Source organism: Peromyscus maniculatus, chromosome 7 (genome assembly GCF_049852395.1).
Source record: "Peromyscus maniculatus bairdii isolate BWxNUB_F1_BW_parent chromosome 7, HU_Pman_BW_mat_3.1, whole genome shotgun sequence".
In the NCBI taxonomy this organism is placed as follows: Eukaryota; Metazoa; Chordata; class Mammalia; order Rodentia; family Cricetidae; genus Peromyscus; species Peromyscus maniculatus.
The window spans coordinates 16,684,293-16,711,423 of record NC_134858.1 but is presented as its reverse complement, the minus strand read 5'-3'; the positions used below and the strand labels follow the sequence as shown (position 1 = coordinate 16,711,423).

Below are 27,131 nucleotides of genomic sequence, written 5' to 3'. Positions count from 1 at the left end.
CATGAGTTGATATATATATATATATATGTTTTTCAAGGCAGGGTTTTTCTGTGTAGTTTTGGTGCCTGTCCTGGATCTCACTCTGTAGACAAGGCTGGCCTCGAACTCACAGAGATCTGCCTGCCTCTGCCTCCCGAGTGCTGGGATCAAAGGCGTGCGCCACCACCGCCTGATTAATTGCTGGAATTACCCACATGAGCTTAATTTCCACAGCTCTCTATTTTATGGGTGACATGATTGGCCTGTGTTGGGTCCTGAGGATGTGAGAATAATGGGGACCAGACACCAAAGTCTATTAACCAGAAGCAAACTTTATTCCAAACACCACAGGGCACAGAAAACTTGTAGCTAGCTAGGGCCACAGACAGAGTTGGGCTTCTGACATGGTGACCCTGAGAGGAACTTCCAAGCCTCTTCTTACAGTAAAATCCAAGCACCAGGTGGTGGGTCACAGGGTTTTACAGTCTTGAGCTTGGGCCTTGAGTCACATGACATTCTGAGAGTCTCCAGTTTCGATTGCAGGGTGTTAGTTCAGGTATTTGTGAAAGCCTGTGGCTGTCTTGACACAGCTGTCTTCCCTGTAGCTGAAAGGAATGTAGGGCAGAGGGTCACACAGAGGCAAGTGTTAAAGTGTAACCTTTGTCCACAGCAGCTGTCAGCTCCAATTTTCCTAGGATGTGTACAGGCTGTGTACAGTTTTCATACTCCTGGGCTTTTCATTCCCCCATGAGTTTATATCAGAATCTAACACTTGATTCTTCTGAATCTGTATGTGAACCTGAGTCTGAGTTTTCAATAATTGTATATTATGAGCACAGAATCAAGAGTTTCACTGAAGAAATGCATTTTTTTTACAAACCTAATCAGTGTATTAATTACACATGGACCAATTATTAAGAGTATCAAAAGAATAAGCAATGGTCCAGTAATGGAGGGCAATAGAGTCGTTAGCCAAGGGAACCAATTAAAGAGCTTATGGAACCAGGAAAATGATCGTTTTCTCTCTCTCTCTGTCTTTCGAGGAGAATCACTTTGAAGAACGTTTCTAACAACGCCTGAGGGGTTAGCACAGGAACAGCAGGATTCACCCACGGTGGCACATAGCCCTCCTTGTGTCGGGAGTGGTAAGTCTAGGCCCTTCTGTTTTGTAAGACCGTTTCTGCTGAAGAGTCTACCTGTTGTTCAAGGTATGAGGTTCTGCCTGGAGGTGGAATAGGCCTTTTCCACAGCCTCAGAGAGACTGGTTAACTGGCTTGACTAGTAATCAGCGCTGCTGCCCCCAGGACAGCGGAACTTGCAATACCTATTCCCAACATTATGGGGACAAGGATTGGGGCTCCTCTCTTATGTTGTACCCCTAGGGAGGACCCCCTGTTGGCTGGACCATCATAATAATATATTTGAGGGGCAATTTGTACCAAGATACAGAATTCAGGTTGCTTTCCCATGTGAAAAGGCTAGTTGATGTACAGGAGTATAAACCCATGGTACAGACATACCAAGACCCTTGGGGAGCAATCAGCTGATGGGAGTTGTTGAAGTTAAGAGAATTGGAAGACCCTGAGAAAAAATATATACTTTTATATATTGACGAATATATATATTCGTTTTGTCTAAGGGATAGTTGTATGAGCAGAAGCAAGTTGTATCTCCTTGAATGTTTCCTAGGGTAAGAGGGGCCTCCCAGGGACAAGCTGTTTTGTTGGTTAGGGACACAGTTCTGAATGTTATGGATGGCTGTGTAACCAGAAGACCTAATCCTATGTCAAAAGGCATCCAGGGTCTAGACATAACCAGAAGTCATCAGTGAAATTCATAAGGGTCGAGTTAAGGAGGGAGTTAGTGGCCAGGACTATTTCAAAGAGGGGGTCCATAGGTGCTGGTGGTGGTGTAGCACAAAACCTAATTTGTCTTAATAAAAACTCAGAGCCAGATGTCAGGGTAAATGCCGAAAAATCAGAGAATCAGAGCAGCCACCCACTAGTTCTTACCTCTACAAAATCCTCAGCGAAAGCACTGAGCTCCTTTCTCCTCCTGCCTTATATTTAAATATTTAAAATTTGTAAAGAAAAATTTTATTAATTTATTTATTAATCAGTTTTAAGGTGTAAAATTAATGAGTAATTTTACCTTAGATGAAAGAAATACTTCAGAGCTGGTGTCCCAGTTCTTGCAATGGATTTTTGGGTGTAGTAGCGCTGTTCAGCCAGCAGGTGTCGCAGGTGTAGTGCTAAAGCAAGTCCTGAAGCGTTCCGAAGACCTTGACCTGTATTGAGCTTAAACAGCTAACGAACAAGTTTTAACCAAGAAGTAGCTGCCTGTTGGTGGTGTTGTTATGGGGCCAGCTGCTTGTGTATGGTGCACGTAAAATGGCTGGGGCGCATGGTGGTGGAGGCTGGTGGGTGGTGGCAGCCATGGGTGGGCGGGAACCTGTGGTGCAGTGGGTAAACAGAGGCCGGCAGGTGGGAGGCGCTCAGCCTCCTCCCATATTAGCATGCAGTAGGTGTACTCAGCAGCACGTATGGGACCAGGCCGGGGGCGGGGGCGGGGGCGGGGGCACGCGGTTTGTGAGCTGTGGCTAGTTCTAGTTTGAATGGGCCGTGGGGTCAGCAAGTAAGCACTGGGATCTGGGCAATGGCTCAAATTAGGGAGTGGATGCAAGTCTGCCACGGTGGGCAGGACACAGATGCGGCTACTTGGGAGGGAGGGAGCCATAGGTGCATAGTTAGCAAGCAGGGGTCTGAGCTTCCAGGTACGTGGCAGATCATTCAGGCTGCTCACCGAGTCTGTGGGCAGACATCCATTGAAGCTATCTGCACGGGTAAAAGGCTGTGGATGGCTTACCCATGCCCCACATTGGGTGCCAGATAATGGGAGAAATCCATGGAGTCTATTTAATGAACAAATAAATTTATTTGGGGGTTAACTCACTACCATGGGAGATTTATCCTAGGGTCTGGGAAAGCTGAGCTATGTCCCATGCTGATTCACCTGGTCCCAGCTCTCAGCATCTGATACCACAAGGAGGTGAAGAGAGGACCATGTATGTGCATCCCAGGCCTTAAGGGTCCCCAGCAACCCACTACATGCCTCTCTCTGCCCACCCACATCACTTCCTGTCTCAACCTCCCTAGGGCTGGGATTAAAGGTGTGTGTGCCTCCCAAGTACTGGGAACAAAGGCATAAGATCCCAAGTGCTGGGATTAAAGGTGTGTGCTACCACTGCCTGGCTTCTATGGCTAACTAGTGGCTGGCTTTGCCCTTTGATCCTCAGACAAGCTTTATTCGGATCATACACAAAATATCATCACATTTCCTCCTTTTGTCTAAAATTAAAAAAAAAGATTATAACTAATAAAAGAAAAACTATATACAATAAGTACAATAACTATATACAATGTATACAGGCAATAAATACATCAACAGTGTCTAGTCTGTTAACATTTGACAAATTCAAAGAAAATAATCCATTATTTATTCTATCTTGGTGAGTCCAAAAGCTTGTACCTAATTCACTTTCTATTCTAACTTATATTACTAGCTGAAAACTATCTTTTGATGTCTCTCAAACTTATACACTTTACACCTCTTTAGTGAGTTTCTTTTCTGAATTTGTTAACAACAACAACAACAACAAACCCTGTATCTATTTCATCTTCAACTTCAGAGACCTGAGAAGGAAATAATATTAACGGAGTAAGCAGGAAGTACAAGCAAGTGACTTCCAAAAATTGTAAGAAATGACAGAAACAGCTGGCTGCCTGGACAGTCACCCAAGGTTCCTCCACAGTGTTGGGGCATCCATCTTTGGCCTACAGGCCTAGCATATCTGACAGACTTATCTGTGAAGCAGGATTCTCTGAAGGGCTATCCTACCTTGTCTTGGCAAAGTTCAGCAGTCCTTTCTTTTGTGTCCTGCTTGTCCATTTGGACAGCATACTGTAGCAGTTGAGGCAAGGGCGTTTTCTTGCTCAGTGACTAACTTTTACCACAAAGGAAGTAAACTCCATATAGAGTTTTTTTGATGACCATCATCTTCTGTGAAGTATATTGGTACTGCTAGGAGCAGACATGTCTCATTGTCATTAAAAAAAAAAAAAGAACCTATGTTATTAAAACATCTTAAGTGCCATATTCTGTAGATCTCTGAAGTGTTTGAAGATGACCTGTCTATCTAAAATATACCTGTTTGACCTTGAAAACATACCTAATATGACTACAAGTTCAATTGTAATCGATGACTAATTACTAACCTGTATTTTCTTATTATCCTAATTAATTGGTAATAATAACTTTCAAAGACTACAAATTTGCATTACATTGTTAAATGAGATATATAGGTACAATACCTTGAACAAGATTAGAAATGTATGTACAGTATGTTCTAACAAAAATAACCTCAAATTTGTATCAATATACAAAATTTGTATACAATATACAAAAGTCCAATCCAATGTAAAATATTTAAAACTAGTAGTTGATTTTTAAAAGTAGAATCAATAATCTGGGCTTTTAACCTATCATATCTATATCCCCCTTTTTCTTTTCAGAGTAGATTCAATAATTTACCTTTTATCCTGTCATTTCTATATCCACCCCCTTTTTTCAAAACAAGAATCCTGAATCTAATCTTTTTTGTTCAGCTTTTTTCCTGATGATTACCAATAAATAACAACTTGTAACCAACCACCCTAAATGATGACAAATATTCATAAACAGTTTAAAGACCAAAAACCACCCACCCTACCTCTCCGTAATGTGGGTGTCATGCTCTTAAGTTTACTTCCTGCTGTCTGGAGGCGATGGCCTCTTTAGGGGATCCTGAAAAGAAAAATTTGGTTTAATTGTCAAGTCCTGGGAGAGGTAGCTGTGCCATTTATTGTCCAGTCTCTGAAATGGGAATGTGCAGTGCTGGTTTCCAGTAGTCTGTGAGGCTGGATCATCTCAGCCAGCCACCTCAAAACTGTGCTGAGCAGTTTGTAGTCCAAAGCTGATCTTTAGGTGGTGTTTGTCAGCTTAGTGGCGTTATCATAGTCTGTGTGGAATCATCATTGTGGGGCCTTGTCATCCTTTTGGAGACTTCAAAGGTCACTGTTAGGCATGGTCATGGTTCAATGCAGAAAACTTAATAAATGTCATATGCAGCAGATCTCAAAGAGGCTAAAGGATCAATATTTGTTATTTTATAGAAGTTTGCCAAAAGATTCACTTTATGGTTTCTCTTTAATTTTTTGTTGTTGTTCTCTCTTCTATAGCTGTTCTATCATCCAGAGCAGTATGGTTTCTTACAATAGGCATTAGGTTCATTAATTGCTCTGGGAAGGAGTTTCCTCCATGATGACAGGAAATGACTGAATTGAATTTGATGTGAGGCTCCTGTGAGAGGCCCCCCAAGGTATTTCCCGATGGCAAAGGATTACCTTGACTTTCCCTTGTTGATCTGCCGTTTGTAAATCTAATGGCTGCCTTTGCCACACCTTCTACATAATCCAGAAGGGAGGGGTGTTCTGTTGGGATTATTCTTAGAAGAACATTGTTTCTAGAAATGCCTTGTTTACAGTCCCTTTTTAGGTGACTTTGTTTACCACATTTGAAACACCTAACATTTCGATTTTTCTTCAAACCTCTGGAAATCACCTTTCCTATCCAAGCCTCATCATGGTTATGAGATTCAATATTGATTCTATCTTGGATCCATTCCTCCAAGGGTGTTGATTGCAGTGGGCTGCAAGAATATATTATAGAGATTCAGCTGTATATAATAAGCTATACCTTGATTGACCAAGGAGTCATTCAAGAGGAAGCCATTTATCAAGGAATATTTGGTGTTATTTAGCTTTTAATATATACCAGCTATCTTATGTTATGAAATTCTTGTGCACCCATATACTACTGGGCTTTATAGCAAACAGTTTAGCTGCTCAGACCTACTGCTGATCCACTAGGTAACACCCCTGCAGGGCCTAGGAGACAGGCTGGTTGTAGATGCATAGTTTTGTTTCTTGTGCAAATGAAGCTCAGACCGTCCCCTTCCTTCAGGCCTAGTGGTATTGCAGAGCAATTGACTCAGGACAATTGGGCTTTTTGCATAACCAGGTGTAGTAAAGACTGGAGCAGAACTCCTGGCCCAGGCAGAGTCATGGAGCCAGAGAAGGAGGAACAAGGCAGATCATTTATAGAATGTGGCTCAGGCTGAGAGTGAGGAGCAAGGAAAAGTTATTTGTAGACCGTAGGTGGATTTGTATCTGGTCAGGAGAGGAGAAGAGGGAGTAAAGATGGAGGATGTAGGAACAGAGGATGAAGATGAGACTGAAGGCATAAGAGCTTAGTTACTATTAGGCTATGAGAGACCAGAAAAAGAAGGGCAAGGAAGAATTGAGTGTCAGGATGGAACTGAAGCTGTATAGATGGAATTTTGTCTTAGAGAAATAAAGTAAATGGACAGAAGAGCATGGTGTACATAGCTTCTTTTCCATCAGATAACCCCACTCTGGACATAGCATCTTACCCAGGACCCTGGGAGGGATTTTTTTTAGGGTAGGCCCTTGGGAAAATTCCATTAGCTGATCTTGCCTTTAATGGCCTAATTACCCTTTTGCATTGTGCATTAGCATTTTCAAAAGCCAGAGATTCAATTATTACTTGTCTAGCCTCTGAATTTGGTATCATTCTATTCACTGCTGAAGTCAATCTTTGTAAGAAATCAGTGAAGGTTTCTTTTGGGCCCTGTATAACTTTAGTAAATGATTCAATTTTCTTTCCTAATTCTTCAGTTCTGTCCCAAACATTCAAGGCTACTGTGTGACATAAAGCCAGGGTGTGGTCAGCATATAGAGAATTCTTTTGTACATTAGCATAATCTCCCTCTCCAAGAAGTTGGTCTTTGGAGACTTCCATATCTAGCCCTACTTTGTTGTCCAATGGTCTTAGCCTCATCTTTCCACTAGGTCCTCCATTGAAACTGAGGACCAGGCTCCAAGACTGCTGTAACCAAATCTTTCCAGTCTTGAGGGATAATTCTATTACAAGTTGACCAGGAGTTTAACATCTGCTTCACAAAAGGCAAATGCATGCCATATAAGACTCCTTGAATCTCCTCAAATCTAACATTTGCACAGGAGTCCATTCAGTTCTTACAAAGCCTCGGGACATCTATCATTTGGCAGTTCCTGTAAGGTTACTGGATAAATTAAGGTTGGCTGTTTGAAAATCTTAGGCTATTTCTCTGTAACCTTATAATGCAATGCTGAAGTTGGTTCTCGTTTAAATTCCTCTGTCTGGGTCTGAATATCTATGATTTTTTTAAAATAAGTTTTTCTAAAACTTTTATCTTGGCACTCATATTAACCAACATTTTTAATGATAAAAATGATCAAACAGATACTATTTATAATTGACATTATGTAAATCCCATCTAAACTATCCTCTCATCTAATTGTTCCATTTTCAAACTACACATCATGTAATCATACAGAGACCTAATTCTCTCCATCATAATAGTGTTTCCCATTTTTTAATGTGGGAAAACTCTCTCTTTTAACTAATTCCTCCCTTTAAGAATTCCCAATTGTCTCACCAAATCTGCTGACTATGACAACTGAGATGTGAGGCTGACTGCTTCTGTGTAGAACAGTACAGCTACCTAGTGTAGTATCAGCCCAAGAAGGGGGTCCAGGGAGAGCCCAGAACCCGCTGGGAGAGAAGAAGCCAAAGAGCCAGCTGTCTATTCAGTGACCAGCTGATGGGAGTTGTTTAAGTTAAGAGTATCAGAAGACCCGGAGAAAATACTTTTATATATTGATAGATAAGCAGTTTTGTCTAAGGGATAGTTGTATGAGCAGAAGCAAGTTGTATCTCTTTGAATGTTTCTTAGGGTGAGAGGGGCCTTCCAGTGACAAGCTGTCCTGATGGTTAGGGACACAGTCTTGAATGTTATGGATGGTTGTGTACCCAGAAGACCTAATCTTATGTAAAAAGGCATCTAGGGTCTAGACATAACCAGAAGTCATCAGTAAAATGATGTTAAGGAGGAATAAGTGGCCAGAACCATTTCAAAGAGGGGGGTCCTGGTGCTGGTGGTTCAGTTTGGCTTTTCATCATTTCCTTAGTTATCGTTAACACAACAATCCCAAGTGAAGTGACATTCTGGGTAGCATTGGGCTGGGTTGTGAGGGCCTGAATGGGAATCAGGAAAGGCCTAAGGAGGTCATGTAAAGGTCCTATGAGGAGGACTGGAGTCTTGACCTGTGACTGTTGTGTGGTAAATGCCATTCCACAGTCACTACCTGATTCCCATAATCTAAATCCCCAAGATCTTCCCAAGTCCCAGTAGCTATAGGCTTGTGGGTATGCAGCATCCCGTCTCTTAACTTGGATTATAATAAGGTTACAGAATATGGGTTTTGTGCAGGAACTATTAACAGAAGTTATTGTTATTGTTATTGTTATCGATATTGTTATAAAGGGGTTCTTGTCGGGGTTGGGGATTTAGCTCAGTGGTAGAGCACTTGCCTAGCAAGCACAAGGCCCTGGGTTTGGTCCTCAGCTCCAAAAAAATAAAAATAAAATTAAGGGATTCTTGTCAACATTCCAAGAGGGGACCCAAGTTTCACATCCCCAGGATGGACATCAGAATTTGTTTTGACTGGAGCAAGCTGGGGTGGAGACAGCCAGGCAAGCATAGTAATGTTTTTCCCTTGAAATCCTCCTGAAAGACTTTTAGTAAAGGCTCAAGATTCCCATACTTTCCTAGGCTGAGAACTGAGCTGGAGAGAGCTTCCCCATGAGTGGCTCTCCGAGGTACCCGATTGAATATTAGGTCTAGCCTTAGATGACACAAGTCAGTCTTACAGATTGGGGCTGTCTCAAAATCTGTTTAGATCATTTCAGATATTAGTTGCCCTGTCCAGAGGTCTGTGAATCTCCAAATAAAACTAACAGGGGAGCCAGGCAGTGATGGCGCATGCCTTTAATCCCAGCACTTGGGAGGCAGAGCCAGGTGGATCTCTGTGAGTTCGAGGCCAGCCTGGTCTATAGAGTGAGATCCAAAACTACAAGAAGAAACTACAAGAAGAAACCCTGTCTCAAAAAACCAAAAATAAAACAACAGAGGAGGGTACTGGGAGGTTCCCAGAGATCAGAAAAGTCATGGTAGTTTGTAAGCTTTTAGTCTTATCTTTAGTGGGTCCTTAAGGCATTAGAAGGCCTTCCAACTGATGGTTGGGTCATCCAACCTTCCATCAGGAGTGGGTTTGAGATGTGAGTGGTGAATCTACATCTTTTTTTTTTTTTTTGAGTAAAACTGAAATTTATTATATGCCACAGTCGTCCTAGGGACCTCCATGCTATATATATATGGTTCTATGGGTTGTGGTCTGATTGTTCATTTTATATCTAGAATCCACCAATGAGTGAGTACATACCATAACTGTCTTTCTGGGTTTGGGTTACCTCACTCAGGATGATTTTTTCTAGTTCCATCCATTTGCCTGCAAATTTCATGCTTTCATTGTTTTTCTCTGCTGAGTAGTACTCCATTGTGTATATGTACCACATTTTTTTCATCCATTCTTCCGTTGATGGGCATCTAGGTTGTTTCCAGGTTCTGGCTATTACAAATAGTGCTGCTATGAACATAGCTGAGCATGTATCTTTATGGTATGAATCAGCATTCTTTGGGTATATGCCCAAGAGTGGGATGGCTGGGTCTTGAGGTAGTTTGATTCCTAATTTTCTGAGAAACCGCCATACTGATTTCCATAGTGGTTGTACAAGTTTACATTCCCACCAACAGTGGAGGAGTGTTCCCTTTGCTCCACATCCTCTCCAACATTGGTTGTCATTGGTGTTTTTGATCTTAGCCAGTGAATCTACATCTTGATTCCATCTACCTTAACAGCAGTTGGGGTAGTCAGGATCACGGTGTGCGTTCCTCTCCAGAGTGGTCCAAGGGCCTCTTTATGATGTCTCTGGATCCAAATGAGGTCACCCAGTTTGTGGTTGTGTGGTTTGGCAGGTGGCAACTCATAAATGTGTCTCAGGGGTGGGAAGATTTTGTCCTGGACTGTCTCGAGAGCCTGGGTGGACTTAAGGAGCTTATATTCAGACATCTCAGCCATGACTTCTGAGGGGAGCTTGGGAACCAAGGGAGAGAGTCTTTCTGCCAAACATGATTTCATAGGGTGTTAACTCACAATAGTAGGGAGTTCCACCCTGAACAGGGCAAAGGATAGGGGAGCTGTCCAGTCATTGCCAGTTTCTAGGATTAATTTAGGTATGGTCTCTTTTAGGGTCTGATTCATCTGTTCTATCTGTCCTGAACTCTGGGAGTGATATGCACAATGTAATTTCCAATTAATCCCCAATTTTAGCTAAGTCTTGTGTTACCTTAGAGATGAAAACTGGTCCATTGTCTGACCCTATCACAGAAGGAAGTCCATACCTTGGGATGAGTTCATCAATGATCTTCTTGACTACTGTCGATGTAATATCTTTTCCAACCTGAAAAAGTGTCAAGAAAGACTAGGAGGTATTTAAATCCTTATTTTCCAGGTCTTACCTCAGTGAAGTCCACCTCCCAATGGATTCCTGAGGAGGTTTCTCTTTCCCTCTTGCTTTGAGAGGGCTCTTTCTTTTGTGGGTTAGTAGCCTGGCAAGGGAGGCATTGAGTTACACACTCCTCCACTAATTGATTTATGTTGAAAATTTTTGAATTTTGATTTTCTTGGGAGTTCTTTTAATTCCCTTTGGCCTAAATGCATTCCTTTGTGGATTTGGTAGATCAAAGACTTGGCCAGTTCAGTTGGCAGGATGAGTCTTTCATCCAAAGTGTACCTCCATCTGTTTTTAATCTTGGTGTTTGATAAAGAGGCAAAGTCCTTATCATCTTGGGTAGAATAATCTGGCATCTCAGTAAACACAGGGTCTGGGAGTGTTATTAGTAGGTTGGTGGCAGCCAGGGCAGCCTCTGTGGCTGCATGGTCTGCTCTCCTTTTGCCTTGGGCTTCATAGGAGTTTCCTTTCTGATGTCCTGGGCAATGGATGGCCAGTCTTTTTGGGAGCCAGGAGGCAGATAATAAATTTAGGATCTCTTGCTTATTTTAATAGTTTTTCCTTCAGCAGTTAGTGTCTTTCTCTGCAGATGGCCCTGTGGACATGTGCCGTGGCAAACACGTAACAGCCGTCCATATGAACATTAATAGTTTTGTCTTTTCCTAATTGTAAGGCCTTGACTAGGGCAGTTAGCTCAGTTTTTTGTGCTGAGGTGCCAGAGGGCCAGGCTATGGCTCAGATCGTCTCTGAGGGTGTCACTATTCCACACTTGCATACTTGGTTCCTTCCCTTGCCATTCATGAAGTATGTGAGGTCTGGATCTGGTCAAGTATGGTGGTATTTTATTTGTACTGAAATGTGATTTTATTTGTATGTTAATAAATAAAGTTGCCCGGGGGTCAGAGCTATTAGCAAGCCATAGCGAAAGCTGGGCGGTGGTGGCGCACACCTTTAATCCCAGCACTTGGTAGGCAGAGCTAGGTAGATCTCTGTGTGTTCGAGGATACAGCCAGCATTGGAGACACATGCCTTTAATCTCAATACCAATCATAAAGACCTGGAGGTCTGTACAGACAGGCAGTGACTAGGAGGTCATATGGTTGGGTTTACAACCAATGAGAAGGCAGAACAGAAACTCTATAAAAAAAAAAGACAGACACAGGAAGTAGGTCTCTTTCGGAGAGGTACAGCGACAGTTAAGGGTAAGGTTTTTAGCTCTTAGCTATTGCTCTGACCTCTTGGCTTTCATCTCTGTATTGGCTCTGTGTTTCTTATTTAATAAGACGGTTGGTTACATCTACAGTCAAGGGATGTCAGTCAAGTCTGGTCAGATTCTATGTACTTGTAATGTCTCTGTGCAGTCATGGATGTTATCTGAATCTGGGTTAGGCATCAGGGTCACTGGGTTGAGAGAAGTGCTTGGGAGGAATCTAATGCAAGGGGGATTGAGGAGCAAGGCCTGGTAGTGTGTTAACTGGGCATTGGCCATCCACTGGTAGGGGAAATTTTGAGGACCCCCTCTATATAGTGGGGAGTAACTGTGGTTAAAGTTTGCTCCAGAGTCAATTTGTCAGCATCCTTGACCATCAGCAGAGCTGTAGCTGCCATACTGTGGAGGCAGCTGGGCCTTCCAGAGGCCACAGGATCCAATTGCTTGGACACATAGGCCACTGGCTACTTCCAGGGTCCAAGGTACTGAGTCAGGACTCTCTTAGCTACCTCTGCTCTCTCATCTATGAAGAGTTGGAAGGGCTTGTTTATGTCTGAGCAGAGCTAAGGCAGGGGTCTTGAACAGGGCTTCCTTTCTGGCTTTAAAGGCCTCTTCTTGAGTCTCAGTCCAGAGGAAGGACTACTCAGCCCCCTGAGTAGTCTCATATAGGGGTTTGGCCATTTCAGCAAATCCCAGTGTCCAGAGTAGGCAGATTCTGGATGAGCTTAGAAATTCTCAGATTTGCCTCAGCTCTTAGGGGCTGGGATATCCAGGAAAGTCTGTTTCTGAGCAGGTGACAGCCATCTCTTACCTTCTTTTAGAATGTATCCCAGGTATGTGACTTCTGAGATGCAGACCTGGGCCTTTTTAGCTGATACCTTATATCCCAGATGATCTAAGGCTTGCAGAAAGTCTCTAGCTGCCTGTAAACAAGAGTCCTGGTTCTTGGAAGCAATCAAGAGGTCATCCACATATTGAAGAAGGCTTACCTCAGAGTGTGAGGTCTAGTAGTCCCTCAAGTCTCAATGGAGGGCTTCATCAAAGATGGTTGGGGAGTTCTTGGATCCTTGGGACAAGGGAGTCCAGGTGAGTTGCCCACTGAAGCCTCAATCTGGGTCATGCCACTTGAAGGCAAAGATGGGCTTACGGTGATATTTTATTTGTGCTGAAATGTGATTTTATTTGTATGTTAATAAAGTTGCCTGGGGGTCAGAGGTCATAGCCAGCCATTAAGCAGAAGTCTGGTAGTGGTAGCACATGCCCTTAATCCGATCACATGTCAGGCAAAGTCTCTGTGTGTTCAAGGACTCAGCCAGTATGGTGACACCCGCCTTTAATCCCAGTACCAACCATAGAGACCTGGAGGTCTGTATAGACGGGCAGTAACGAGGAAGTCATGTGGTTGGGTTTAGAACCAATGAGAAGGCAGAACAGAAAGGCAATAAAAAAGGCAGGACACAGGAAGAAGGTCTCTCTCTCAGGGGAAGGACGGCAGTGAGTGGTAAGTAAAGGGTTCTTAGCTCTTGGCTGCTGCTCAATCTCTGGGCTTTTAACTCCTTATTTGGCTCCGTGTTTCTTATTTAATAAGACCGTTTAGAATTACATCTACATGGGCTGGCTCTTGTCTTCTAGATTTAGGCTGAAGAAGGTGTCTTTTTTTTTAAATTTACTTTTATTTCATATGCATTGATGTTTTGCCTGCATGTATGTTTGTGTAAAAGTGTAATATCTTGGAATTACAGACCGTTGTGAGCTGCCATGTGGGTGCTGGGAATTGAACCCAGGTCCTCTAGAAGAGCAGTCAGTGCTCTTAACCACTGAGCAATCTCTCCAGCTCCTGAAGAAGGTGTCTTTAGGGTCTTGAACTGAGTAAACCTGGAGCTCTGGGTAGAGGGAGCTCAGGAGGATATAAGAGTTGGGAACAATTGGATGAATATCTTCCAGCCATTTGTTAACTTCCCTAAGCTCCTGCACCAGTTGATATCATTGGTCCTTGGCTTTTTGGCTGGCAGAAGCTGGGTGTTCCATAGAGACTGGCAAGGCACTAGAATTCCATGCTCCAGGAGTCAGTTGATGAGTGATGTCTAATTGGCAGGAGTCATGGGGTACTTACTGCCTTACCTGGATGGGTTGGGTACTTGCCTTTAAGGTAACCACAACTGGGGACTTCTAGATTGGTAGCCCTGGGGGATTGGTCTCTGCCCATACTCCAGGGATAGAACACTGAAGTTAAAGCATTAAAGGAGACACATCTGAAGTAAACATCTGTGGAAAGAGCCTGTATTCTTCTGGGTCCAGACATAAGGCATAGACTTTGGGCTATGGGGAGATTGTCACCCCCTTTCCAGTGAAATGAATTTGGGTTTTCATTTTGGTCAATAAGTCTCTTCCCAAGAGAGGGTAGGGGCATTCAGGGATAACTATGAAGAATGTGTAACCTTCTTTCTTCCCAAGTCCAGTTTGTTTTGTGATCCATGGATGTAAGGCTGTTCCTGTAGCCCCTTGAACCCATATTTGTTTATCTGATAGAACCCTAGTGGGATTTTTAACATGGAATGGTGAGTTATGGTGTCCACTAGGAAGTCAACAGGTTGCCCCTCCACATGTAGAGTCACTCAGGGCTCAAGAAGGGACTTCCAGCCCCATCCCCCTCAGTCATCTAGACCTGGCAGTTCAAGGACCCTTTGACATATTTAGGTTCTTTTTGTCCTTTCTTTCTCTGGGGACATTCCCTCTTCCAATGGTCCATTTCCTTGCAGTATGCACACTGATTCTTTTTGAGATGGGGAGTGCTCAGGGCTCCCATTATCTCCCCAACCTTTGGCTGTTTGGGACAGTTGATGGTTTCTAAGTTCAGTGGATCCCCGGCTCCTGTCAGCTGCCAATACAATAAGACCTTGGTCAGCCCTCGAGTTTGTCTGTCCTCAGGTGTCTCTCTGTTGTTATAAACTTTGGTGGCTTTAGCCGCTAATTTAGACAAATTTTTACCTTTGAATTCACCAAGCCACTGAAATTTCCTTTTAATATCTGGGGTTGCTTGGTTAATGAAAGCCAGATTAATCTCCACCTGATTTTCTGGTACCTCAGGATCCAAATAAGTGTAGGTATGATAGACATCCATCAGGCATTCAAGAAATGCACCTAGTGGTTAACTCTTTTCTTGTACTACCTGACTCACCTTAGAAACATTTGTGGGTTGTCTAGCAGCAGCTGCTCAGAGACCCCCCCCCATAAGAATCTGGTGATAGACCCTTTGCCTCTCCCTACGTTCAGCTGTGTTGCAGTCCCATCCCTCATCAGGCCAAGAAGTGGGGAAAGCAGCATTAGTAGCTGTCTCATCCTCGGTGGGGTGACTATCTGGAATCAGCTTGCGCCATTCTCCCAGGATTCTCTCGCTCCTCAGTAGTAAATAGAACCTATGGGAGCGGTTAACTGTCATCCCGAGTGGGTGATGGGTGAAGAAAACAGTATCAAGAAGTGCTATTAGTGGAGGAGTTTGGAGCACCCAGTTGTATAGATCACTGGTAACAAAGTGAAAATATGCTAGGCAAGGGTTGCCCTCTTCATTGGGTGGCCCTATAGTGTGGAATGGGAGAGCAATGGAGGCCACAATTTGTGGTTTTCGGAGTCAGTATGGAGTGGGCGTGGCTCAGGGGGTGAATGGTGAGAGGCAGAGGGGAGGAGAGGGGGGTTCCATGAGGGAGCAGAGGGTTTGGGGGAAGGTAAGGCAGGAGGGGAGTCAGCAGCTGTGTTATCCGCATCAGAGAGGAGTTCCCGCTTGTCTACAGGGTCAGGGCTTATAGGGAGAGGGAGAGCCATCCAGCTCAGGATCAGGAAGGAAGGGCAAGACCGCAAGAGTATCAGAATGGCCAGGTTTTCCTTTTGATTTCCTTGGTTGTATGGGAAGAATGGCAGTCTCGTTCTGAGGAAAGAATGAAGGGTTTTAACCAGGATGGGGGGTTGACCAGGAGAAAGCACCAGGCCACAATGTAGGGGATTTGGTCTGGATGGCCTGGATGGCTGAAAATGATATCCTGGACCTTAAGAATAAGCTTAAGATCAAAGGAACCACTGGGCAGTGGTGGTGCATGCCTTTAATCCCTGCACTTGGGAGGCAGAGTCAGATGGATCTCTGTGAGTTCAAGGCTAACCTGGTCTACAGATCGAGATCCAGGACAGGCACCAAAACTACACAGAGAAACTCTGTCTCGAAAAACAAACAAACAAACATACAAACAAACAAAGATCAAAGGAACCTTAGGGAGGCCATCCAACTCAGAAGTCTGACCATTCCAGTGAACACAAGACCTTAAGTCGTCCCAGTTCCACATGGGTGGTGGAGGCTGCTGCTACATCTCTGAAGTCAACGAATGAGAAAGGACAAGGTCCAAGGGAGTCTTAGGTTTAGAGGAAGTTTGACCATGGTAGGAATTAATTCATAAGCGAGCACAGCAAGGAGACCAACAGACCAACAATAAACAGGACAACGAGTAAACAAAAATGAGTAGATGAAGATCCGGTAGACAGGAAAGGGAGAACACTGTGCGATGGGCCCAGTGGTTCCAAACCAGTCCTGTAGGGCCACAAATGAACAACCCGATGGTCAGAGGCAGGGTCGAGGCATCCATCATTCCCCTCTGGATCAGAGGTCAACAGTGCATCTACCTGCTCTCTAGTGAGCCCCAGCTTGTTCAGACCCCAGATACAAAAAACAAACAAACAAAAAACAGAGATAAACTTACCTATTGTCCAGACCAGTAGAATAAAGTTGCCAGAGATTGGGGTGTCCTCCCAAAATTGCACAATCCTGGATGAGCCCCCAAAATGTTGAGTCCTGAAGATGTGGGAATAATGGGGACCAGACACCAAAGTCTATTAACCAGAAGCAAACTTTATTCCAAACACCACAGGGCACAGAAAACTTGTAGCTAGCTAGGGCCACAGACAGAGTCGGGCTTCTGACATGGTGACCCTGAGAGGAACTTCCAAGCCTCTTCTTACAGTAAAATCCAAGCACCAGGTGGTGGGTCACCAGGGTTTTACAGTCTTGAGCTTGGGCATTGAGTCATGTGACATTCTGAGAGTCCCCAGTTTCAATTGCAGGGTGTTAGTTCAGGTATTTGTGAAAGCCTGTGGCTGTCTTGACACAGCTGTCTTCCCTGTAGCTGAAAGGAATGTAGGGCAGAGGGTCACGCAGAGGCAAGTGTTAAAGTGTAACCTTTGTCCACAGCAGCTGTCAGCTCCAATATTCCTATGATGTGTACAGACTGTGTACAGTTTTCATATTCCTGGGCTCTTTACCTGGTCTTATAAATGAGGAAATAGAGGCTCAGAGAAATACAGTAAGTCATTCAATGTCATACAGCAAAGATAACATTTGAACCCACAGCTTCGAGTGAGACTTTGTAGCTTCTCAAGTCAGCCCACTGATGACCTTCCCATCCATTCTCCCACATCTCCCCCCATTCTCAGATCAATCACAGAGTCTGGGACCTGTGGAAACTGCTTGTCTGTCCCTAAAACAGGGAATCATTCAGCAGCATGATTTATCAATTACAGAATTACCCAAACCAAGAGAATCTGCTTCATGTGGTCCAGGCCAGGGTCCATGGCCTTGACCTCCACATCCCAGTCTTGAGAGGGAGAAGCGTGAAGGTCACAGTCTTGGTGGGCACAGCACAGCCCCCACCTGGCTGAGTGGGGCTCCTGTCGGGGACACACAGTGACTCCTTGTGCGGGAATTCCACTTGGTCCTAGGGCATGAGAGACAGGACCCTGTGCTCACAGGTATCTCTCTCTCTCTCAAACACACACACACACACACACACACACACACACACACACACACACACACACACACACTCAGTGTATGGCTTGACACAGGCTTGCTTTTGTTGTTTCATGCTGTCTGTCTTCAATTGCTCACCTTAAACCCAGATCGTTGTACCTATTGGTTGGGGTTAGTGTGACATTGCAGTGGTAATATGGGGCTGGAGATACGGCTCATCATTTCAGAGCACCGGCTGTTCTTGCAGAGGAGCTGAGTTCAATTCCCAGCACTCACAGTGGAGGCTCACAACTGTCTGTAACTCCAACTACAGGGGATTTGATGCCTCTGAGGACACTACTTATGAAGTAAACACACACACATACACACAATTAAAAAGAAAATAAATCTATTTTTTGGGGGGAACTGCTTTACCATCACCTTGAGGTTTCAGTATTATTATTATTTTTTTGAGACAGGTTTTCTTTGTGGAGTCTGGCTCCAGCTTTTTATATAAATGCTGGGAAACAAACTCAGCTCCTTATCCTTGAATAGTGAGCACATCACCCACAAAGTCATCTCCACAGCTCTTCCTCATTTCTTGGATGAGGAAACTCACTCAGATCCTGAGGTCACATGGCTGGAACAAAACAGCATCATGACCACCACAGAAGTCCTGGGTGGTGATGTCACCTGAGGGAGATGGAAGCTCCATTGAAGTTCTTTTGGGGACTGTAGAAAACAGTAATCAGCATGTTCTTCTGCAGGGAGATAGCCCAGGCCTCCAGAGACCTGTTAGGATGGGAAGAAGAGGGGATATGGCTATTGGATTGAGGTGTTAACAGAGAGGCAGAGGATGGAGAAGGTCAGGACTCAGTCACCTCCACCCTCTGAGTAAGCTCTGGATGACAGTCTGCTGGGAATTTATCTTGACCCCAAAGACAGCCAGTGCATGCCTGTACACTGGCTTATTGAAGACATACCTGGAGAGTGGAGGGTCTCTTGATGGCTTGGAGACACTTATGATCTCATGATTTCAGAGGATGATGCTTGGACCTCACTGCATTCAAAACATGAACCTGGGACTGGATTATGGCTCCGTGGGTAGTGTGCTTACCTAGCATGCTTGGAGTCTTGGGATCTTTCACTAGCACAGACTACCACAGGCAGAAGTCTGTGACTCCAGCACTCAAGGGGTGGAGACAGGAGGCTGCCTGGTGGCAGTGCAGCTTTTGGAGAGGCCAAGGTGTAGTGAATCTTTCTCTGTCCCACCAGCCAGCTCTGAAATCACGACATGGACACTTATTATTAATTATGAAGGCTCAGCTTAGTCTTGTCCCACTAGCACTTATAACTTAAATTAACCCATTTCTATTCATCTACATGTTGTAATGTGACTCATAGCTTTTACCTCTTCTCCTGCATATCTGTTCCCTCTGCATCCACTGGCAACTCTTCTTCCCAGCATCCTCTGTGCCTTGGAATCCTGCCTAGCTATTGGCCATTCAGCTTTTTAGTAAACCAATCAGAGTGACATCTTCACAGTGTACAAAAAGATTATTCTACAACATTTCCCCCTTTTTGTCTAAATAAAAAGGAAAGGTTTTAACTCTAATATGGTAAAATTATATACAATAAGAACAATTATCATGTAAGAATTGTATTCACAATGTCCCATCTATTTTTATTTGACAAATTTACAGAAAATACTCCATTAACTATCCTTTCTTGATGAGTCCAGAGTTTTGTACTTAATTTACTTTTTGTCATAACTAAGGAAAATTCTCACTATACCTATCTAGTCTTCAACCTCATCAAAGACTGGAGAAGATTATAATATTACCTGAGTAAACAGGAAGTGCAGAGCAAACAACATCTAAAACTATGAAACAACAAAGACAGCTGGCTTTCTGAACAGTTACACAAGATTCCTCTGCAATGTTGGGGCATCCACCTTCAGCCTAGAGGCCTAGAATATCTGACAGATTTATCTGTGGAGCAGAAACATTGAAGGGCTGTCCTACCTTGTCTTGGCAAAGTTCGGCAGTCACCTTCTTTTGTATCCTGCTTGTCCGGTTTGGACAGTATACTATCAGCAGTTGAGGCAAGGGCAGTTTCTTTACCCAGATGGCTAACTTTGCCACAAAGAAAGCAAACTCCGTATGGAGTTTCTTTGATGCTCATTAACCTTTTTTTGAAGTAGATTGGTGCTGCTAGGAACAGATGTGTCTCACTGTCATGAAAAGCCTTATGTTATTAAAACATCTTTAATGCCATATTCTGTATATCTCTGAAGTGTTTGAAGATGACCTGTTTACCTGAAATATATCTCTGTTTGACCTTGAAAATAGACCTAACATGACTATACCAAGTGGCTTTTAAAAACTAACATGGGGGTATGGGGCTAGAGAGATGGCCCAACAGTTAAGAGCACTTCCTTCTCTTAGTCACAGAAACAGGAATTGGGTGTAATTGTTTTTCTTGTTGTGACAGAAGCAACTTAAAGAGGAATGGGTTGATTTGGCTCCAAGTTTTAGGGATGCTTCAGTCTATCTTGGCAAGAAACACATGGTAGACTTCAAGGCCCTGAGCATGGAGCCGACTGTCATGGCAGACAGGTTACAGAGAACTGCACAGGAAGCGGGGTGGGGCTTTAACCTCAGAGCACTTGTCTCCCAGTGACCCACTTCCTTAGACAGGCTCCACCTCTGAAAGGCCCTGCAACAGCTCCAATAGCAGCTGTGCTGGATTCCAGCCGATGAGATCATGGGGGACATTCCACAGTCACACTGCAACTGTAGTGAGTCCTTTGTCTGTCCAGTTTCTTGGTGTCCCTGGTCCTCTAGCAGGGAAGGGGATCAAGGGGACTCACTGGGCTTGGATGCCAACACCCAGTGCCTCATTGCTGAGGTAGAATAATGTCTTGTTTAGCTTCAGCTGGACCTCAAAAGATGGAAGCACTGGACATGATACAAACGATGGCACCCTAAGCATGTCACTTGTCCCCTCTCTGTCCTTCCTCTATGACTTCCTCATGCTCTCCCTTCTGGTCTTCATATGTTTTATCCATTGTCTCTTCACTGGACTCCTTCATGTCTATGGTAGCTGCTGTGGATATTACTCTATGTAAATAAAACACTGATGGCCAGTGACCAGGCAGGAAGTATAGGCGGGACAAAGAGAGAGGAGAATTGGGGAAACAGGAAGAAGGAGGGAGAGACACTGCAGCCACCGCCAGGAGAAGAGCATGTAAAGAAGCCGGTAAGCCACCAGCCACGTGGCAAGCTATAGATTTATAAAAATGGGTTAATTTAAGATATAAGAACAATTAACAAGAAGCCTGCCACGGCCATACAGTTTATAAGTGATACAAGCGTCTGAGTGATTATTTTATAAGTGGATTGTGGGACTGCGGGGCTTGGGGAACCTGGAGAGAAGCTCTCCAGCAACAGGTAGCCCTGAACTTCTGTCCATCTGCACTTTGGTAATTGGTCTCTTGGTCCAGGCTCCTAAATTGTGACAGAAAGTTGGGAGATAGGAAGATAGAGAGTGACTTCCTATGCTGAAGTGTTTTGAGGGGAACATGAAGCTTTTGGTTCCTCAGGTTCTCTTGGGGTCTCCCTCCCTAGGAGCAAAACCTTAGGCCAGATCTTGGGAAAAGAAGCAGTTGAGAGTCTTTATGTTGGAAGCAAAGCTACCATGTGCAGTTGTGCAGGTTGCTCATCATACAAGGACATTCCCAGGCAGAGGAATGAGGTACAGTTTGCACTCAGCTCCCTAAAATACCAGAGGGTGCTTCCTACTTGATCAGTTTTGGCAGATAGAAGCTGTTGGCCTTTGTTGGGCATCAAGCTCTGGCTGGTCACAGAGGCTCCCTCTGGGTTCTGCTGGTGCAGGGGACAGGCCTGGTAGCTATCCTCTTTTAGGGTCTCGATGGCCTGTGCCTTTAGCACACAACTCAACTCCAGCTCCTAAGTCCCCCTCCCCTGTCAGGGGCCACCTTGATGTACAGTGTGAAGTATCTGGATATGGGATCCATCCTGTGTCTCACAATAAGCACTAGCCACAGGACTAAGAGAGACTGGACGACTCTGAGCATTGGACAGAGGACAGGAGGGAGAGAGGTCTCAGGGACATGGGGGCAGCTCCCTCAGAGTATGGGCAGGAGGAGGAGGCCTTGGGAACTGGTGAGGATTTTAGGGCATTTGAGATAAGAGCTTGTGGTAGTTTGAATAAATGGCTCCCATAGGCTCATAGGGAGGGGCATTATTTGAGAGGATAGGACATATGGCCTTGTTGAAGTAGGTGTGTCCTTACTGGAAGAAATGTGTCACTGGGTGTGGGCTTTGAGGTTTCAGAAACTTAAGCCAGGTCCAGTGTCACTCTCTCTCTTCCTGCTGCCTGCTGATAGATGTAGAACTCTTAGTTCCTTCTCCTGCACCATGTCTGCCTCTGTGCCACTGTACTTCCTGCCATGATGACAATGGACTAAATCTCTGAACTGTAAGTCAGCCCCAATTAAATGCTTTCCTTTATAAGAATTACCATGGTCATTTTCACAGTAATAGAAATCCAAACCAAAACAGAGTGTCTGCCCCATGTGCCCAGGAGTGCGGATGGTCTTATCCATCTGTCAGCTTGGCAAAACTCCAGCACCATCCCCTCCATGGACAAGGAGTTGGAGCTAGGCATCCAAGTCACCCAGATGATGACATGTTGCTTGTAGTAGGACAGGCCCATAGGATTGAGGAAATTGGCTCAGACCAGTTTCCAAGGCATGCACATAATATACTTCCTTATGAGCCAACCTGGGGTCTGCCTGAGGGCCTACCAACAGGTGCTGTTAAAGTTCCTGGTCACTGTCAGAGTTTCTGATCATGCCAAGCCAATGAGGGACGACCACACAATGCCACCAGATTGCAACACAGACTGGTACTGGGAGGAGGGTATATAAGGTCTTCTCCATTGTTAAATAAAGGAGTTTGTTGTTTGCCTTCAATTGACTCCTGGTGTCTGTGCCATTGACACCGTACCTTCTCACCCCCTCCCCCAGAGGGAGCTGTTAGAATCCAGGAACATCTGGCACCCAATGTGGGGCTTCTGTTACTTTCTCTCAGGGCAGGTTCTGATCATCTCCCTGTCTTCACTCACAGTGCTTGGTAGCGCCCCCAAGATGGTGTGTTTTGGTGAGAAGGCCGCTCAGTGTGGTGTTCTTTTGGTCCCTCGAGCAGGTAAGCATTGGGACCTCCATTTCTTTCCTTCTTTTGTGTTGTCTGTCATGTTTGTCTGCCCATTCTGTTAGGAAAGCACTTTTTTTTTCTGTTTCAGTCTCCTGGCACCTTCACATAAGGATTGACACCCCAGGAGGTAGAACCAAGGCTCGGCTCTAGAACACCCTTTCTTGTCTGGAGATACCATGTGGGCATACAGCCATGGCCTAAAAAACACGGAAGTCCCCCACTAAGCACAAGACATAAGGGTCTGATACAAATTCCACCCCTGTTGACTGTCATCTTCTCTCTGACTGCTGTTTGCTTGCTGTTTCCCTCTAAAAGATGGGTAATCTTTTCATCACCCCCACCACTTCCCTGTCGGATATCTCTATGAGATCCAATGATGAGACAGGCAGTTTGGGCCCTCGAAATCTGTCAGTTTGGGCCATGTGAAATCTGCCAAGGAGAACATAGCTGTCAGTTTAGGCCCTGAGACATCTGTCAAGAAGAATGTAGCTGTCAGTTTGGGCCCCTCAGAATCTGTCAAGGAGAAGGCAGCTGTCGTTAAGTCATGCCCTGCTCCCTGCTCTGTTCCACCATCGCTGGTGGCTACACCTCCTCTGTGGTATTTCTGGGAAGATCTAACCCAGCACCCACCTGCCTCAGGAGGTGGCTACTCTCCCACAGCACCAGGTGTCTTACAACCCTCACAGCCTGTGCCATTATCAGTCCATAGGCCCATAGAAGCCTTCCCAGTCAATGTGGGCCCAAATGCTGATGCCCAGCCCTGGATTCCCACCCCATAGCTGATCTCTTCCTTATCCAGAAGGCAGTCAATGAGTCAGGTCCAGATTCTCCCTACTTTCAGCAGGTCCTTGCTCAATGGTCCATGCAGTTACAAACTTATTTAGATTGGTACCATTTGCTTAAAGCTATGTTGGAGCCTGCAGTCTATGATGATCAGGCAGAATCCCAGGCCTGGACAAACATCTTACCCATGATATGCTCACAGGGCATGGGGAATATGTCCATCCTGTGCACCAGACACAGATTAGCTTGGATGCCTATTTTTAACAGGTGTTGGACCTGGCCCTCAAGGCCCTAAAAAGGGCTCAGCTAGGCCTACAAGCACTGAGCATCTCTGCCAAAGAACATGCCCCTGCCCCTAACGAGATGGAGAGATCCTATCTCCCTCCAATGGCAATCACCAGCCTGCCTGCTAACCCATGGGAGAGGGTATGCTTGTGTTTTTCCTCAGAGTGCCACTATGCCAATATGGGTCCCAGCAAGAGATTTGTGCTTGGCCACAGACCAGCCTGCTTCCACCAAGGAGGTAATAACCCAGGATGGGTAATGAATATACTCCCCTTTCTTGTCTCATTGGCCCTCTAAAGGCTGAAGACTTGTGGACCCTCACTTTTCTTCATTTTGTATGAAGCTTTTAAGATGAGGAAAGTTAATTTAGCAGGCTGGGAGCTAGCTAAATATATTAAGGGCCCATGGTCAGCTAAAGTTTCTATATTATTCATTGCAGCTAACACATGAAATTTTCCAATTAAATTAGACAAGAGCAGAGGTTATGGCCTTTGACTCTTTATTTTGTGAAAAGTGTGGGATGACATAAAAAGACTGTTCGATCCCTCCTGGATTTTCACTTATGTTTTGATTGGTGAGGTAGTGCTTTTTTAGTCTTTCTCCTTTTTAAGTGTCTCCCACAGCACATCTGGCAACAATGGGTGGCCACTAAGGTGACTCTACAGGTGTTCAATGGCTCTTAGACATCCAACTCATAGCCCTCCACAGGAGGTTATGTATGCTGATATTTTATTTGTATTAAAATGCTATTTGTATGTTAATAAATAAAGTTGCCCGGGGGTCAGAGCTATTAGCAAGCCATAGGAAAGCAGGGCAGTGGTGGCATACGCTTGTAATCCCAGCACTTGGTAGGTAGAGCTAGGTAAGTCTCTGTGTGTTCAAGGATACAGCCAGCATTGGATACACATGCCTTTAATCTCAATACCAATCATAGAAAACCTGGAGGTCTATACAGACAGGCCATGATGAGGTGGTCATGTGGTTGGGTTTACAACCAATGAGAAGGCAGAACAGAAACACTATAAAAAGACCGACACACAGGAAGTAGCTCTGGTTTGGAGAGGTAGGACCACTGCAGGAGGAAGGGTAAGGTTTTAGTTCTTAGCTCTGACCTCTTGGCTTTCTTCTTTGCATTGGTTCTGTGTTTCTTATTTAATAAGACAGTTGGTTACATCTACAGTTACGCATGCCTGGCTTTCTGAAATTCGAAAGGCTACTGCTTGACCCTCCCCACCCAGGATGACCCCCCAGGGATGGACACTCTTCGAGGGCTGATAGTCAATGACAGGTAAGAGCTTGTTTGTCAAGGCAACCTAACACAGGCACAGTCCAGTTGCTGAGCCCCCTGAGGTGGGGTCAACAAGGCCAGAGCAAAGAACTCCAACTCCTGCTGAGCACACATGTAACAAAATAAAAGGGTGGATATATAGTAGGACAGGCCCATAGGGTTGAGAAAATTGGCTCAGACCAGTTGCCAAGGCATGCACATAACATACTTCCTTATGAGCCAACCTGGAGTCTGCCTGAGGGCCTAGCAATAGGCACTGTCAGAGTTCCTGATCAATGTCAGAGTTCCTGATTGTGCCCAGCCAATGAGAGACAACCACAACGACTGGGTGCTAGGAGGAGGGTATGTAAGGCCTTCCTTGTTATTAAATAAATGAGTTTGTTGTTTGCCTTCAACTGACTCCTGGTGTCTGTGCCATTGATGCCATGCCTTCTCACCTCCTCCCCCAGGGAGCCATTAGAATCAAGCAACAGTTGCTGTCCTTGATTGGGGGGTACACCAGGCTCTCAGGGAACTGCAGAGAGATACTTACTTTCTTCAAGTTCTGTTGGGGTGTTCTCCCTCTCTAGGGGGAAAGCTTTTGGCTATGTTTTTGGAAAAGAAGCAATTGAAGAGGACTGGGGAGGTGACCCAGTGTGGTGGTTTGAAAGAAATGGTCCCCAAAGGGAGTGGCACTATTAGGAGCTGTGGCCTTGTTGGAGGAAGTGTGTCACTGTGGGGGTGGACTTTGAGGTCTCTCTTTTCTCAGGCTTCACTCCGTGTGACAGTCAGTTGACTTCCTGTTGCCTCTGAGTCAAGATGTAGGACTCTCAGCTCCAGCACCACATCTGCCTGTGTGCTGCCATGTTATCCATCCTGATGATAATGGACGGAACCTCTGAAACTGTAAGCGAGCCACCTCAATTAAATGTTTTTATTTATGAGTTGCCATGAGCTGGGCAGTGGTGGTGCACACCTTTAATCCCAGTACTTGGAAGGCAGAGCCAGGCAGATGGATCTCTGTGAGTGCGAGGCCAGCCTGGTCTACAAAGCAAGATCCAGGACAGGCACTAAAACTATGCAGAGAAACCCTGTCTCAAACAAACAAACAAAAAACCCCCGAAACAAAACGAGAGTTGCCATGGTCGTGGTGTCTCTTCACAACAATAGAAACCCTGAGACACCCAGGAGTAAAGTGTGTGCTGTGCCTCATGAGGACCTGAGTTCAGATCTGCAGCACCCATGTAGAAGGTTGGCCATGGTGGCACACACCTGCAACCCCAGTGCTGAGAAACAGTGATAGGAGGAATCACTGGCCAGACAGTATAGCCACCAGTGAGGTCTGAGCTTTGTGAGAGATTCCTGCCTCAGCCAGACAGGTTAGCCACTGGTGAGCTCCGGGCTCCGTGAGAGAGTCTGCCTGAAAACCCAAGGTGGACAGGCTAGAAAGATGGCTCAGTGGCTGAGTGCTTGTTGCTTTTATAGAAGACTTGAGCTTGGTTCCCAGCACCCATCTCTGGAGAGTCACAACCACCTCCAGTTTCAGGGGATCCAGTGCCCTCTTTATTTATTATTTATTTATTTAAATTAATTATTTTTGTTTTTCCAGACGGGGTTTTTCTGTGTAGCTTTGCGCCTTTCTTGGAACTCACTCTGGAGACCAGGCTGGCCTTGAACTCAGAGATCTGTCTGCCTCTGTCTCCTGAGTGCTGGGATTAAAGGCATGCACCACCACTGCTTGGCTCAGCTTGCTTTCTTTTTTTTTTTTTTTTTTTTTTTTTTGGTTTTTCGAGACAGGGTTTCTCTGTGTAGCTTTGCGCCTTTCCTGGAGCTCACTTGGTAGCCCAGGCTGGCCTCGAACTCACAGAGATCCGCCTGCCTCTGCCTCCCGAGTGCTGGGATTAAAGGCGTGCGCCACCAACGCCCGGCCTCAGCTTGCTTTCTTATAGAACCCAGGACCACAAGTCCAGGGATGGCACCACCTACAATAGGCTGGGTCCTCCCCCACCAATCATTAATTAAGAAAAT

General features: G+C 45.0%; 2 long non-coding RNA genes across 2 annotated transcripts; one reads left to right on the top strand and one right to left on the bottom strand.

The window, feature by feature from the left end:
- Positions 1-37: 37 nt before the first annotated feature.
- Positions 38-26,377, top strand: LOC121830755 (uncharacterized). Its single transcript, XR_013052635.1, has 4 exons — positions 38-1,124; positions 22,682-22,759; positions 22,857-25,124; positions 25,873-26,377. It is a non-coding gene; the product is annotated as an uncharacterized LOC121830755 (long non-coding RNA).
- LOC143274192 (uncharacterized) lies at positions 4,438-16,990 on the bottom strand. Its single transcript, XR_013052634.1, has 4 exons — positions 16,504-16,990; positions 12,751-12,926; positions 10,442-10,500; positions 4,438-4,821 (listed from the first exon to the last, which is right to left on the bottom strand). It is a non-coding gene; the product is annotated as an uncharacterized LOC143274192 (long non-coding RNA).
- Positions 26,378-27,131: the final 754 nt, after the last annotated feature.